Source organism: Bos grunniens, chromosome 10 (genome assembly GCF_055505025.1).
Source record: "Bos grunniens cultivar Pamir isolate PY7600 chromosome 10, Bosgru_T2T1.0, whole genome shotgun sequence".
Lineage (NCBI taxonomy): Eukaryota > Metazoa > Chordata > Mammalia > Artiodactyla > Bovidae > Bos > Bos grunniens.
This window is the reverse complement of record NC_141174.1, coordinates 59510292-59523987: the sequence shown is the minus strand read 5'-3', so window position 1 is coordinate 59523987 and position 13696 is coordinate 59510292. Positions and strand designations below refer to the sequence as shown.

General features: G+C 39.0%; 1 protein-coding gene and 1 pseudogene across 17 annotated transcripts in view; both read right to left on the bottom strand.

Moving 5' to 3' along the window:
- TRIM9 (tripartite motif containing 9) overlaps nucleotides 1-13696 on the bottom strand; it is a 119997-nt gene that overhangs the window by 56754 nt on the left and 49547 nt on the right. Inside the window, exon 1 of one of the 16 annotated variants that reach the window (XM_086321556.1) lies at nucleotides 77-211. The exons of the other annotated variants lie outside the window; for them this stretch is intronic. The gene's annotated coding sequence lies outside the window, so the exon portion shown is untranslated. Of the gene's footprint in view, nucleotides 1-76; nucleotides 212-13696 lie in introns of those variants that run through there. 16 annotated transcript variants of the gene reach the window in all.
- Nucleotides 8436-9502, bottom strand: LOC147364622 (GTP-binding protein Rheb pseudogene; annotated as a pseudogene). Its single transcript, XR_015134768.1, has one exon. The product of XR_015134768.1 is annotated as a GTP-binding protein Rheb pseudogene (transcript).

The window sequence follows — 13696 nt, the reverse complement described above, 5'->3', positions numbered from 1 at the left end:
TAGCCCAAAGTGCTACTGGGACGAAAGCAGAAAAAATGAAGAGTTAACAGGTTGAGGGAAGGAAGGGTGAGAGCACCTGTGATGCCCGGGGTCACTTATATGTAATGGTGAATTCAAAGGGCAGGATGAGGCTCCTTCTCATCAACCTTCTCCCAAGCACATCTTCCTTCTCCCAAGCAGAGCCCACCCCAGCTCCTCTCCACACTAGCCTCCTAAAGCAAGGTATACTTTCTTCTTCCTTTCCACACCGCACAGGGGACCCACAGCTGCTTGATGAGATCTAAGTGGAAGCTGGCTGGAGGCTGGAGGGCTGAGAAAGCTTCTGCTTTTCTGCTAACATGGGACCAGTGAGGCTGGTGCAGCCTCTTCCCTTTTCCTCCCAACTTTATGGCAGATGCTTTGGAACTCTCAAGAAGCGAAGATCAACATGGGAAGGGAGGATGGTGAAAGGAGACAGTGCCAGGTTCCATCAGCGTCTTTTAGCATCTGAACCAACACTTGAAGTGTCCTACCACAGGCCTCTTGTTATGTGGGGGACAAGTTACCTCCTACAGTTTAATCCTTATACAGGAGCTCACCATTACTTGCAGTCATTACCACTGTACTTGATACAAAATCCTTCCCCTAGCAGCTGGGGCAACATCCCTCCTGGAAATTGCAAACTCCTTTCCCCACATCACCTTCTTTGAAAACTAATGCCTTTTCTCCTCCTTGCTAACACGATGCGTTATCCACTCATCTTTTTAGTAAAAGGGTGGAATCATAAAATTGTATTTCTTGGTCATGTCGTGGTTTTTTGCTTATATGTGCATGACTAAATAGGAAGTCAGTCATTGAATCTCTTTAAAAATGTGCATGCTGCATGCCACTGTGGGGTGGGAGAGCACAGGCTTCAGAAGGGTTCAGATACTGTCCTTCCCTAAGCATGACCTTGAGAAAGTGACCTCTGTCAGAGTTACTCCAATGGAAAAAGTGGGAAAAATAATGTTTAGTGGTTGGATTATCGTGAGGGCTGATTACATTCATCAATGTGACGGCTCCTGCTAACAAAGAATCATGGTAAGGGAAACCACTCCAAACTCATAAATGGTGCCAGTGACTGGCTGTTCATATCTCACACATAGCTCTACCTCATCCATAAATAAGAATACTATGGTTTTTGGTGCTGTGAGCATTGCATGAGGTACTGTATATAAGCCCAGAACCCTGCTGGGACATGGTGCATGCTTAATAAATGTTGGCTGTTATTAACTCTTATTCATTTGTTCCTTCCTGCCCATAACCCTCTGTGGACTGACTAGGGTGGGATTTGCAGGGCAGATTCCTGGAACAGGATCTGTTGGAGGATACCCTTCATTGCTTGTACTTTGATTGAGGTACTCAGACTCCAGGAGTCTAAACCAAGACAGCCTAGGAAGAAAAGGAACAAAGTGAGCTTACAGTTGCTGAAAGGGCTACTCAGTAATTGAATATTAGGTCCCAGCTGCACAATGTGCCGTGCTGTGCTTAGTCAGGTCTGACTCTTTGCAATCCCATGGACTGTAGCCCACCAGACTCCTCTGTCCATGGGGATTCTCCAAGCAAGAATACTGGACTGGGTTGCCATGCCCTCCTCCAGGGGATCTTGCCAACCCAGGGATTGAACCCAGATCTCCTGCACTGCAAGCTGATTCTTTTATCATCTGAGCCACAAAGGAAGCCCACGAATACTGGAGTGGTTATCCCTTCTCCAGGGGATTTTCCTGACCCAAGAATTGAACTGGGGTCTCCTGCACTGCAGATCGGAGAAGGCAATGGCAACCCACTCCAGTACTCTTGCCTGGAAAATCCCATGGATGGAGGGGCCTGGTGGGCTGCAGTCCATGGGGTTGCTAGGAGTCTGACACAACTGAGCGACTTCACTTTGACTTTTCACTTTCATGCATTGGAGAAGGAAATGGCAACCCACTCCAGTGTTCTTGCCTGGAGAATCCCAGGGACCGGGGAGCCTGGTGGGCTGCTGTCTATGGGGTTGCACAGAGTCAGACACGACTGAAGCGACTTAGCAGCAGCAGCAGCACTGCAGATGGATTCTTTACCAGTAGAGCTACCAGGGAAGCCCCAGCTACACTATAACTTGGGGTAAAAATTTTCTTCTCAAGAACTTTTTCAGGAGCCCAAGGGATGAAGAGAGTCTCATTTGGAACAGAGGGCAATAGAATGACAATCATGTTCTAAAGGAGACATAATGTTATTGTGACTTTAGAATTCACTTTCCCTCTTTTCCTGAATGAGTCAGAGTTTGCTGGGCTACCACAGTTTTCTTCTCCCTTTATTGTAACCTATGTCTTAGTTATCACATTTGGAGGTTTGAGTAGAGAAGTCAAATTCATTCAACTGCACAAAATTAGAGCCACCTGGTTTCTTATAGTCCAGCCTTGGAATTCAAGGCATCTGTATAATATAAGTTAGACCTGATGCCCAATAAGAATTGTTGATCAGGTGCTGGTACATATGTAGAAAAAAATTATACTATAGTAGACAAAGAGTGCTGGCCTCACCTACTCCCTGGGTTTTATAGCAAAGCAGTATGTAAACTGCAAAACTCAATTTATTTTCAGATTTCCTCCCTTTGTGTCTATATTCAGGCCTTCTTCCTGGCTAATGATTGTTCTGGTATTTGATCTGCATTATAAGATAAATATCTAGAAACTTTTCTCTTAAGCTTTGCCACCTTGTAGAAATGGAGCAGCAGACAATAAAAAATCCTGGAAACTATTTCTCACTAGAAAATGCTCTTCTAAGGATTTATATGTGTATTGCTTTTATAGGACAGTCTTTTGATCATGTTTATAAGCCACATCTGATGTAAAAGAACATTATTATTTATTTGTTTCTCAGTAGCATTCAAATTCCTACTCTATGCTAACAGAGATGTTCTGTACTCAGGACCACAGAGCAGTCCTGTAAATTTATACCAGAACACAGAAGATGCAAATATTTAGTGTGTGTTTTTGGCTGTATATGTAGCCATCAGTAATGCCTAAGCAATAACATTCTGGTGTCTTGGATATTTGTTTTCTGATATACTGAAAAGGTATCATGATCAGAAAGTGAATGGGAGTGGGAAAATGATTTAGGCAAAGAAGCACTGACAGATTTCCAGTCCAGAGCTCTGAGCATGCTTGGAATAACCAAGATCGCCCAGAAAGATGGCAAGTTGTTCCGAGCTTGGAGGAGAGAAACAAAGAACTCCACCCCTTCCCTCCTTCTCTCCTGCTTTCCCCTTCCAACTTCTCCTCTGACTGGCTAGCCTAGCCTCCCAAAGGAGTATATGTTAAAAGAGATTGGAGCTCAACCTGGGAGCCCCTGTGGAGCACGTCTCAGAACCACAATCACTTAGGCTCAGGAAACAGGTAATGAATTCAGTGCATGTGCCCAGCTGCCAAGCTTTCCCAGACAGAAAACCATGTCTTCTTTCCTTTTCCTGCCGTGAACATTATTCATGTCATTTCCCCCCTCAGTTTATTAATACTATGAATACTGGATGGAGACAAATTAGAACAAATGAAAGGAAACTTCCTAGCTGTCTAGGATCTGAAACTACAGGCACGAGATGGGTCACAAAGAGTCAATCAAGAATCATACAAAATAGGTGAGGTGGCAGACACACAAAGGCAGCTTGGTGGCCCCCAAAACAACCTTGCTCCTTCCCTGGGCAGCTCCGACACAGCGCACCCTGCTGCAGACTGTGGCCTAGCCTCCTGCTTCCTGGGTACCAAGGTCAACACAAAACACAAAAATGAGGATCAATACAATGCTATTCTGAAGGAAAGTACTCCCTCCTAGAAAATAACAATTCTTCTTGAAGAATACTGATTTTTGAGTCTTACTACATTATTGATATTATATAATTAAAAAGTAAAAACAAGAAACTCAAATGTTGTCAACATATAGGTCATTTCTTAAATACCAGGGATCTTGATGAGTGCTTTTAACAGATGTCCTATTCAACTCCAATCACTCCCCTGCCAGTTTGCAGAGGCTCAGAGGTCTGGATACTCCTGAGTTAGGGTTTTGCCACTCACATATGGAAGAGCCAGAACCCCATGGTTGGAGACTGGCTGGGACCCTCTTGCCTTGATTTGAGAACAATTCCGAAAGGTCATCCCAGCTCCAGAACTCCTTGCAGGAATTGGCTGAGGCCCTGCAGGTCAACTCCTCCCTCTGCTCAGTTCTGGTCATCTCACTTCCTTGTAGATGGATCTATGGAGACCACTGAGCAACTAACTATCGCTATTCAGCTCTCCAAATCTGTGTCCAAGGCATCCCATCTGATAAACAATTTTCTAGCCTTCAGTTTCTTCATCTGCAATATGTGGTTAATAGCAGTATCTGTATCATAGGATGGGGGAGATTGGTGAGACTTATGTACTATATAAAGTTCTATACAACACATGGCATATTGTAAGCATTTAATAAGTAGTAAGTTTTTACAATGAGAATTATGTTAAAATACACATACATAAGTCATTAAAATATTTAGTCATGTCACATGTCCCAGTTTGGGGTTTGGTCAATTACAGTTATCCAGACAGCAGGGAATATTGTAGCATCCACAGTTGTTTGTTCCCTGCCCATCCTTGCCATAGGCCTTGGAGGACCTCCTGTAGATGGAGCATGTGTCCTGCATGTGTCCCTGCCATGTCACCCTTGGCCATGTGATTTACTTTAACCTGAAGAGGCCTTGTGAATTTCTGCCAGCTTTTTTCCTCTTCCTCTTTGTCACACAGACCCAGGGGTACACTGATGAACTGGCCCTCATAAAACAAAAACAAAAGAATTTTGATTGGTAGTGTCTGCCAATTCCCATGGTTCATATACATAGTTGATTTTAGGTCACCAACATGGCATCACTGAACATAGCTGGGGAGAGATGTGCATCATCAACTCTTTAGAGCTGGGGCTGTTATGAGCCAGGTCAGAATGCCACAGGGCACATCCCATATGGTGGCTGGGGGCCTTAGAAAGAAGATATGTAGAATGGAACTTGAGACTATTTCCCATGATATAATATGAGCAAGAAATCAATCTTTGGTTTATAAGCCACTGAGATTTGGGGACTTGTTTGTTATTGCAGCAAAACTAACTAATACAGATAGCAATGATAATTTTCCATTCATGATTTTAATTTAATCAACCTCCCATTTTACCATGGACCAGTCACAGTGATTCATGCCAGGAAAATGATGATAAAGGAGACAAAATCCCTCCTTCAAGGAACTGTCACTGCATTGCAAATACCACCATTCTGATCTTAATAATATCACATTTAAAGGTTCTCTCCCATAGGCTTTCTAATGAAGCAGAGGAAGACTAGAATATTCTAACGACTAACAACAGAAATGTAGCCTTTTCACTTATAAGGGAAAATGAAAAGCGTCTGCTTTCCTAGCAAGACTCAGCCAGTTCTGGCCAGAGTTTGAATTTCAGAGATAATCTACACGGACTCTATCCACCAAACTTCAAATATTTCTCCATCTTAGACAGAAAACTCTCAAAATGGAGATGCAAATCAACATGGCAGGTTTTTTTCAGCAATGAAATAGAGGAGCCATTTCTTGCCTCAGAGCAGAGCAAAATAAACTGTTGCCTCACCCCAGTGTTCATAGTTTCTTGGTGGAAATTGATTTGCCACATCTCTATGGTTTTTGCTTAGAGTGCTGGAAGCTGTGAAAGAATTCATGCAGCGACTGCTGTGACTGAAGGCTTGAAACTTTAATCAAGTGGCAGGCACACAGGCTGGAAGGTCAACACCACTCTGCTCATGGCTGAGCACGCCTTTCTGTGGATACTCTAACCCGCCACAGGCGTGTTGTCAGGCAGTTACTAGGTATTTACACCCGAGGATCAAAAATACGCCTTCCTTGGGCTAAGTCTTTGTGCAAATATTGGATTTTACATCCTGGAGATGGATTATAGGACAGCTCTCCTTTGTGTGTGTGTTGCCTTTGCTCCTAGGTAAATTCTAGGGCCCCAAACAGCAGACTCTGAGCCCTTTTCTAGAAAGCTGTATGGATCCCCCAGCTGTCTTCACATTCATTCTGTTCTGCTGTGTTCTTCTAAGTGGTGTTACAGCATTCTGCTTTGTCTGATGCTACCAGGGAACAGCTGAAGCAAAACAGAATGAGATCTATAAGTTTTCAGTTCTTAATAGTATTTAAATGTTCCAGATAGAAACTCTCAGTTCTACAATAAGGACTTTTCACTAAACAGTTTAAAACATGGTCTTAGAAATATATATGAAAAGGTAAAAAAAAAATCACTAAACTATTTTTCATATAGAAATGCTTTGTGCTTTTCAGAGACTGAATTGTTAGGTGCTCAAAAGAGGAATGACTTATTCTTTCAAGTTTCTTGGCAAGAGTAAGACTTTTATTTAAGAAATAACTTTTCCCACCTTATTTTAAAGGCAGAACATGTTCATTTCACAAAAATAAGAAAAAAAGAAAAATCAGAAAATTAAGAGACTTAGAAGAAGAAAAGGAAAACTTCAGTCTCACCAGAGACACACTACTTATTAATAGCCTTGATAATGAACTCTTGATGTTTATCTTTTAAAATTTTATACTCTCATAATCAAATATGTATGTCTCCATACAGTGTATATCAACAAAATGGACATCAGGTCATATACTCAACTGATGTCTTGAAATCTGTCCTTTTCATTTAATATGATATAAATATTTTTCCATCTGACTAAGTACTCTATTGCATATCTGACTAATAGCTGCTGCTGACACTAATCGCTAAAAAACACAAAACACTTTGGTAACATTTACTACATGGCAGGTAAAGCTTTATACATCTTAACTCATCTTTTTTAACAAAACAGCCCAGCAAAGGTAGATACTATTATTATTCATATTTTTTATAGGTGAGAGAATGAAGGCAAGGGAGGTTAATTGTCCAATGTCATAAAGTTGCTAAGAAGCAGAGCAGGGATTCAAACTCAGGAAGCCTGCAGTCAGAATCTGTGCTATTCACTGATAAACTGTAGGATAACCCAGGGTGGAGGTACATCACAATTTATTTAAAGAATCTCCTATTTTAGCATACTTAGTTTGTTTCCATCTTGTTGCAAAGGGCTAAATGAAATTCAAACAGGAAATATGTGAATACATTCTTGATTATCCCCATTTCCAAAAGTGAAACTGCTTGATCTGCAAACTTTCCTAGAGAGTTTTAAAAATCATGTTATCAAAATGTCCCTTTATATAATCATCTAACTTACATTCCTGCTGAAGGTGATATATAGGCAGATATTCTTGCCTATATATTTCACTCCAAATATATCATTTGTATTTACCTTTGTAATCTGGTAGGCAAATAATGGAATCTCATTTTTTTAATCTGCATTTTAAAATTACCAGGATGGATGGGTGAGTTTTTTTTTTTTTTTTCCCTTAAAAAGCTTCTTATTGATATTTTCCTACTTAAGGTGTAAGTTCCCACCGGTATTATTTGTGAATCCTTTAGTAGAGGTCCTAACCTATGGGGTGCTACCTAAGTATGTATTACATAAACTAGTTTCTTTCCACTGCTGATGACTACACAAGGCTGGCCTCACTGCACATATTTGCTTACCCAGAAAGCCTTAGGGATCCAAAACTGGACAGTGATCTGGAAAATCCAGGTGGTCCATTGAATAGGAAGTGAAATCATAGATTGTTATTAATAACTTGAGTAGATTATGGTCAGAATGTCTGATTCATAAGATCTCTACTGTTTTACATGTATAATTATTATTTTGTGGACAGATACAAGTACATGATAGCTTCTGATAAACAGGCAATGAGCGTAAGAGAAGAATATATTCTCTTTTTGTGGGAGAGAATATATATAATACAAAAATGATATGTATAATATAAAAATTTGCAACATATTTGTAAACACAATTTAACTTGTTAATTGCATTATTCAGATATCCTAAATTTTTGTTATTTGTCTACTTGACTTACAATATTCTAAAACAAACAAGTAATCAAATTTCCTGCAAAGATTGTCTTTGATCCCATTCTCCTTTAGTATTGCTTTCTGTATTTGTGGCTCTGTTGTTTGTTAAATAATATTTATACCTTTTAACATTAGAGCTTATCCTTCTATGTTTCACTTAGTTCTTTTGATCTTGAATTCCATTTCATCTGATATTGCTATATTTATACCCTCCTCTCTCTCTCATACAACTTTGCTCTTCTTTTATTTCAAAACTATATTTGTTTTTAACTCAATCTGATTTTTTTTTCACTGTCATTGGGGAATTTGAGCTATTTACATTTATTGTATTCATTGATATAGTTGGCTTTATTCCACCAACATTATTTATATTTCTGTTTGTTATAATCTATTTTTCCTTTTTAAAAAATTTGTGGCTTTATCACATTTCTTTTAATATCTTTTTTTTTTAAGGTTTGCAGCTATTTTATTTACAAGTATACATTTAACACAATGAAATAAACACTGATATATTGAAGCCTAGTTAATAGTAGTGTAACAATATGTATCATTTGAATGATTACATTATTTTAAACAACAAACTACACTGAAAAATTAATGCGATAAAATTCTTGGTCATAATATTATTAAGAAATACAATATATAAATTGAAAATATGATTGCTCAAAATTTGAAAATGGAAGTGAACTCATTTGGACAGAGTCAGAGTTGAACATAATCTGAAAGGAGGGGGTGAGGGAGAATCTCTGACCCAAATGAAATCTTTCAGGTTAACAGAAGAGAAACGAAGCAGTTTATCGTAAAGGATGACGGGCAGTTGGCTTCCCTAGGCGGGACTGGGCCCCAGCATCCCCGGTTCTGCAGGAGAATCACATCACCGAGCAGGAAGACTTTCCTTGTGAAGCGGCCCCATCGATTTTTTCTGCCTCCAAAATTATCCTTCTAAAAACATCAACAGCAGTCTGATTTTCTTTAGCAGATGATTCCAAAAACGCTGCGTTCCAAGACTCTGCTAACGCTTTCCCTTCTTCATAACTAATCACCCTTTCCATATGTAGGTCTTTCTTATTCCCAACCAACATAATAGGTATCTGCACTTTCCCCACCATATCCAACAATTTGCCATGGATAACTTTGATCACTTCAAAGCTTTTGATTGATGTAACAGAATACACAAGAATATAGCCATTAATATCTATGGAGTATGTCTGAGGAAAGATGGAATATTCATCCTGCCCAGCTGTGTCCACAAGTTGAAGATGATACTCCTGTCCATTTACTGTGATCAATTTTGTGAAAGTATTTTCTATGGTTGGATCGTAGGAGTCAACAAATTGGCCTTCAACATACTGAATCGTCAACGAGGATTTCCCCACAGACCGGTAGCCCAGGATCGCGATCTTCCGGGACTTGGACTGCGGCATCTTAGCGGCCTCCTCAGCCCCGGGTCAATCACATCAACCGCGGCGGCGGCGGCTCCTGCGCTGCGATCGATCGGCGGCGGCCGCGCAGGGGCACAGCGGCATCCAGGGGCGGGGCCTCTTTTAATATCTTAATCCCACTCACCAATTACTTTGGATGGTTTGCTGTGCTTTTCCATGTTACCTTCCCATCTTGTCATCACATGTCAACCTATATTTGTCCATTACTGAGTCAAAATTAACTAATAACTTTGATTCACCTTTCCTACTACAGTCCCCCAAATGCTTCGCTTAATGTATCTCTCATAAAATTAAGAAATGCCATTCTAAAACCCCTTGGATGAAACTGATAATTGAAACTGAATTTATAAATTATATAGATATTAAGGAGACACAGTTTATGAAAATATATTACATTTAAAAATATGATTATTTGGAAGAGGTAGGAAACCCTAATAATACTCGTTTTAACAAGGTTCCTACTAGAAATATTATTCTTAGATGGAACTTGGAAAACCAGCAACATTTTTTCCCTTCTCCCTATTCTGACCTCCTAGACCCAGAATAGAATCTTTTCCATCTCTAATACACTTTCAAAGGTAAGTCACAGTGGTGGCCAGACCATAAAAGAAAGAAAAGGCTTTTTTTGCACGTAAGTGCTTATATAAGGATGGCTTGGGCAGCTGTTCTTATGTTCTGAACATTCAATTTCAGTGTCTTTTTTCGCTAGTATTACGAGTTGCATGGGAGGATACAGCAGTCTCTATCTCTTTTTAAAAGGTTTTTTTTTTTTTTTGGTACAGCATCAAAGAATAGCTAAGCTAAGCAAACCTATAAATGAGGTTGAAGTCACAAGTTTTCTTTAAATGTTACTGGTAAACAAATACACCTGATGGCATTCCATCTACTCCTCAGCCTTTGTGACCCTTTGGGAGGAATAAAAGCCACCCTGTGTCATCTATACCACTGAGCAGCATTGGGGAATGTTCACTCCAGGGGATTACCTGTACCTCGTAGTGTCACTGAGAGCAGGGCTCGAGCACCAGATTCCAGGTGAGCTGGTTCAATCTGTGGATATCAATCCTATTTCTTGATGTTGTAGGCAGAATCGTGGCTCCCTGAATGTCCACACCCAAATCCTTGAAACCTGGGTTATCTTATCTCACACGGCAAAAGGAACTCGGCAGACAGGATTAAGGACCTTGATTCTAAGAGATCATTCTGGATTATCTTGCTGAACCAGCCTAATCACACAAGGCCTAAAAAGTAGAGGATCTTCTGGGCTACAGTCAATGAGAGAGTTGTGACTATAGAAGAATCAGGTGTACCTTTCTACTTCAACCCGTTATGATCATCAGTTTATAAGTACCCTGAAGTCTCAGCGCCCCTGAACTTTTACTTATCTTGGAAAATCTACATTTCCCAGTGGGGTCATTGGGAGGTTGGGAAATGTTAATCACAGTATCTGAATTTTTATTCTGACCATAGGACCCCATGACAACATTGAGGCAGATATTAACATAGCTTCTTTAAAAAGCTTCTTTAGAAAAAAGGGCACATAAGGAGAGACCACTGCACATCCACTGGAATGACAAAACTAGGTGCTGGTGAGGGTGGGAGCCTCACACATGCTAGTGAGAGTTACAATGGCAAAACCACCTGGGAAAACCGATGCTTTCCAGGAAAGTTAAATATACAGCTACCCGACATGACAGCATATGTCCACAAAAAACTTCGATAAAAATGTTCATAGCAGCTTTATTTATAACAGCCTCAAGTTGGAAACTGCCCAAATGTCTATCAACAGTAACATGGATAAATAAATTCTGTATATTCATACAATAGAACACTGCTTAGCAATGAATATTCAAGCTAATGATATACATGAAACATAAATGAGTTTTAAAACATTATGTTGATTAAAAGAAGTGAGACAAAAAGATACATATTGTTATTTATGCAAAGTTCAAGAACAGAAAGAACTAATCTATGATGATGGAAGTCAGGAAAATGGTGACCTTGGTAGGTAGGAAGATTGGAGAAGTGTTTTGTGAAATTCTCTGAGGGAAGACTATGTTTTATATTTTGATCTGGGTGCTAGATATACACACACACACACACATATATATTAATAGGTGTAAAATTTATAAATATAAATAAATATAAAAAATTCATTGAGCTATAAATTTAAGGTTTGTATATTTTACTGGAGACATTTTATACTTTTTATTTTAAAATGAATTTTTTCCCCAAGGATAAATACTTCTTGTATATAATTAATCTGTTTACTAAGACCCCATGATGTGGGATAACATTTTTTTTCCTAAAAAAAATTTAGTTTTTTTTCAGATGACCTTATTTGTTTTTCAACTGAATCTCTGAATTTAAATAGACACCTGTCAAATCCTCAAGAATCTTATAACTGACTACTAAAAATATTTCACTCAATATTGGGAGCTGTTGCTGCCTTGGATGAAGACTGTCATCTCTCAGCCTTGCCTCTGACCATGTTGTCACTTCTCTTCTGTTGCAGATACCCAGCAGCACCTGAAATCTAGTCACATGGCATCCACTAACTCTGGTGTGTATTTCACTCACAATGGTGCCACTTTAATTTAAAAGATGTATCTGGTTTGATAGTAAGGTCCTACTGTATAGCACAGGGAACTAAATTTTGATAGCTCCTCTGATAAATCATAATGGAAAAGACTGTAAAAAGGAATATATATATATGTATAATTGAATCACTTTGCTGTACAGCACAAATTAACACAACTGTACTTCAGTAAAAAATAAAAAGATGTGTCTGGTTGAAGGTCCTTTAAGAGGAAACGTGTGCCTAATCTGAAATGTGGTAATTTCTTAGAGGGAGCAGGAATGACGGGCTATGGAGCAAAAAATGGAACGGCTTACACCATCTCTGTTGGTATCTCCACCAACCCTCAGAAATGTTCTGTCCTTTTAGGAAGGCACAAATACCGTAAAGCTTGAAATACACATGCTCTTTATGGTCAACTTATGATGCCATAAGTTTGTAGGAATAAGAACTTGTGAACAGACATGCTTGGTTTGACTATGAGTTTGAGATGCACACAATCCTTTCATTTTGATGACAAATCCACATATTACTTCTCTGACAGTCTTAACATTTAACTTATAAAGCTTAAATATAAAGAAATTGAATTACCCTTAACATAACTACTATGGCTTCAGTTATTCTGGAACAAATAAAACACAATCTTACTGGTCTAATAAATGATCCTCGTCATTGGCAAGAGAGAAACTCTTTGGGTTATCTTAAATAGCTTCTAAAACATACTTTGGTTGCTTCCCCCCAGTACGGAAAGTACTTTGTTAGGATCCAGTATAGGTCAATTTTCCATCCAAAGTAAAATCAATAGTGATCATCGATACTGTTCAGAAAAATAGTTTTAAGCCATGTCTGATTTCTTTTCACCCTTTTCCTCGGCATCTTTGTCAATCCATCTCCAGGCAAGTGAATTGAAGCTCCAGCTTAGTGAAATGGGAATGGTTTCCATGACAACAGATTTTTGCTCTGCTAGTTAGAATCTAAGATTTGACTCCCATAGAAATAAATCTCACTATGGGAACTGGTTGATTTTATAAACGACTAAATAACTGTGCAATCATTTCCAAAGAAAAGCCTGTTAAAAGCAGTTAAAAGCTTGGGTGAGCAAGGGTGGGTTATGTGAGGTGACTGCTGAATCTGCCACTGGCATCACACAGACAGAGCAACGTGCACGGAAAAACCTATTCAGAGCTGCAGTTTGCTCCATTCTGTACCCGCCAAGTGTGGGCTGCACAGCCTGGCCCTCCTGTGAATTTCAATGATGTTTTCATCTGAGGTAGAGGGAACAGATTTGAGAGCACCTCACAGTAAATGACATGTGTTCACCCCCAAATGTCTTTCCTCTTTTTCCCAGAAACTATTAGTTCCTTGAAAAGAAGAGATTTCCAGAGCTGTTCTTAAGTATGATATGGATTTAATTGCTTATTATCTATTTCTCTGTTAAAAATCAGATGCTGCTTTTGTCTAAGAATATGCTTTTCTCTTTTACTGTGATTTCCCCTTAGTAATATCATTTTATCAATTAAAAATAACTTAATATATTACTTATTATATATATTAGAAATATAAAGAAACATTCTCAGGTTTTTAATTTTCATTTCAATACTTAACATGACATTATGTGTTTCAAATAAGGTTTTATAAACATATTTCCTAATAACGTTTATACAAATCATAATGGTTAATTCTG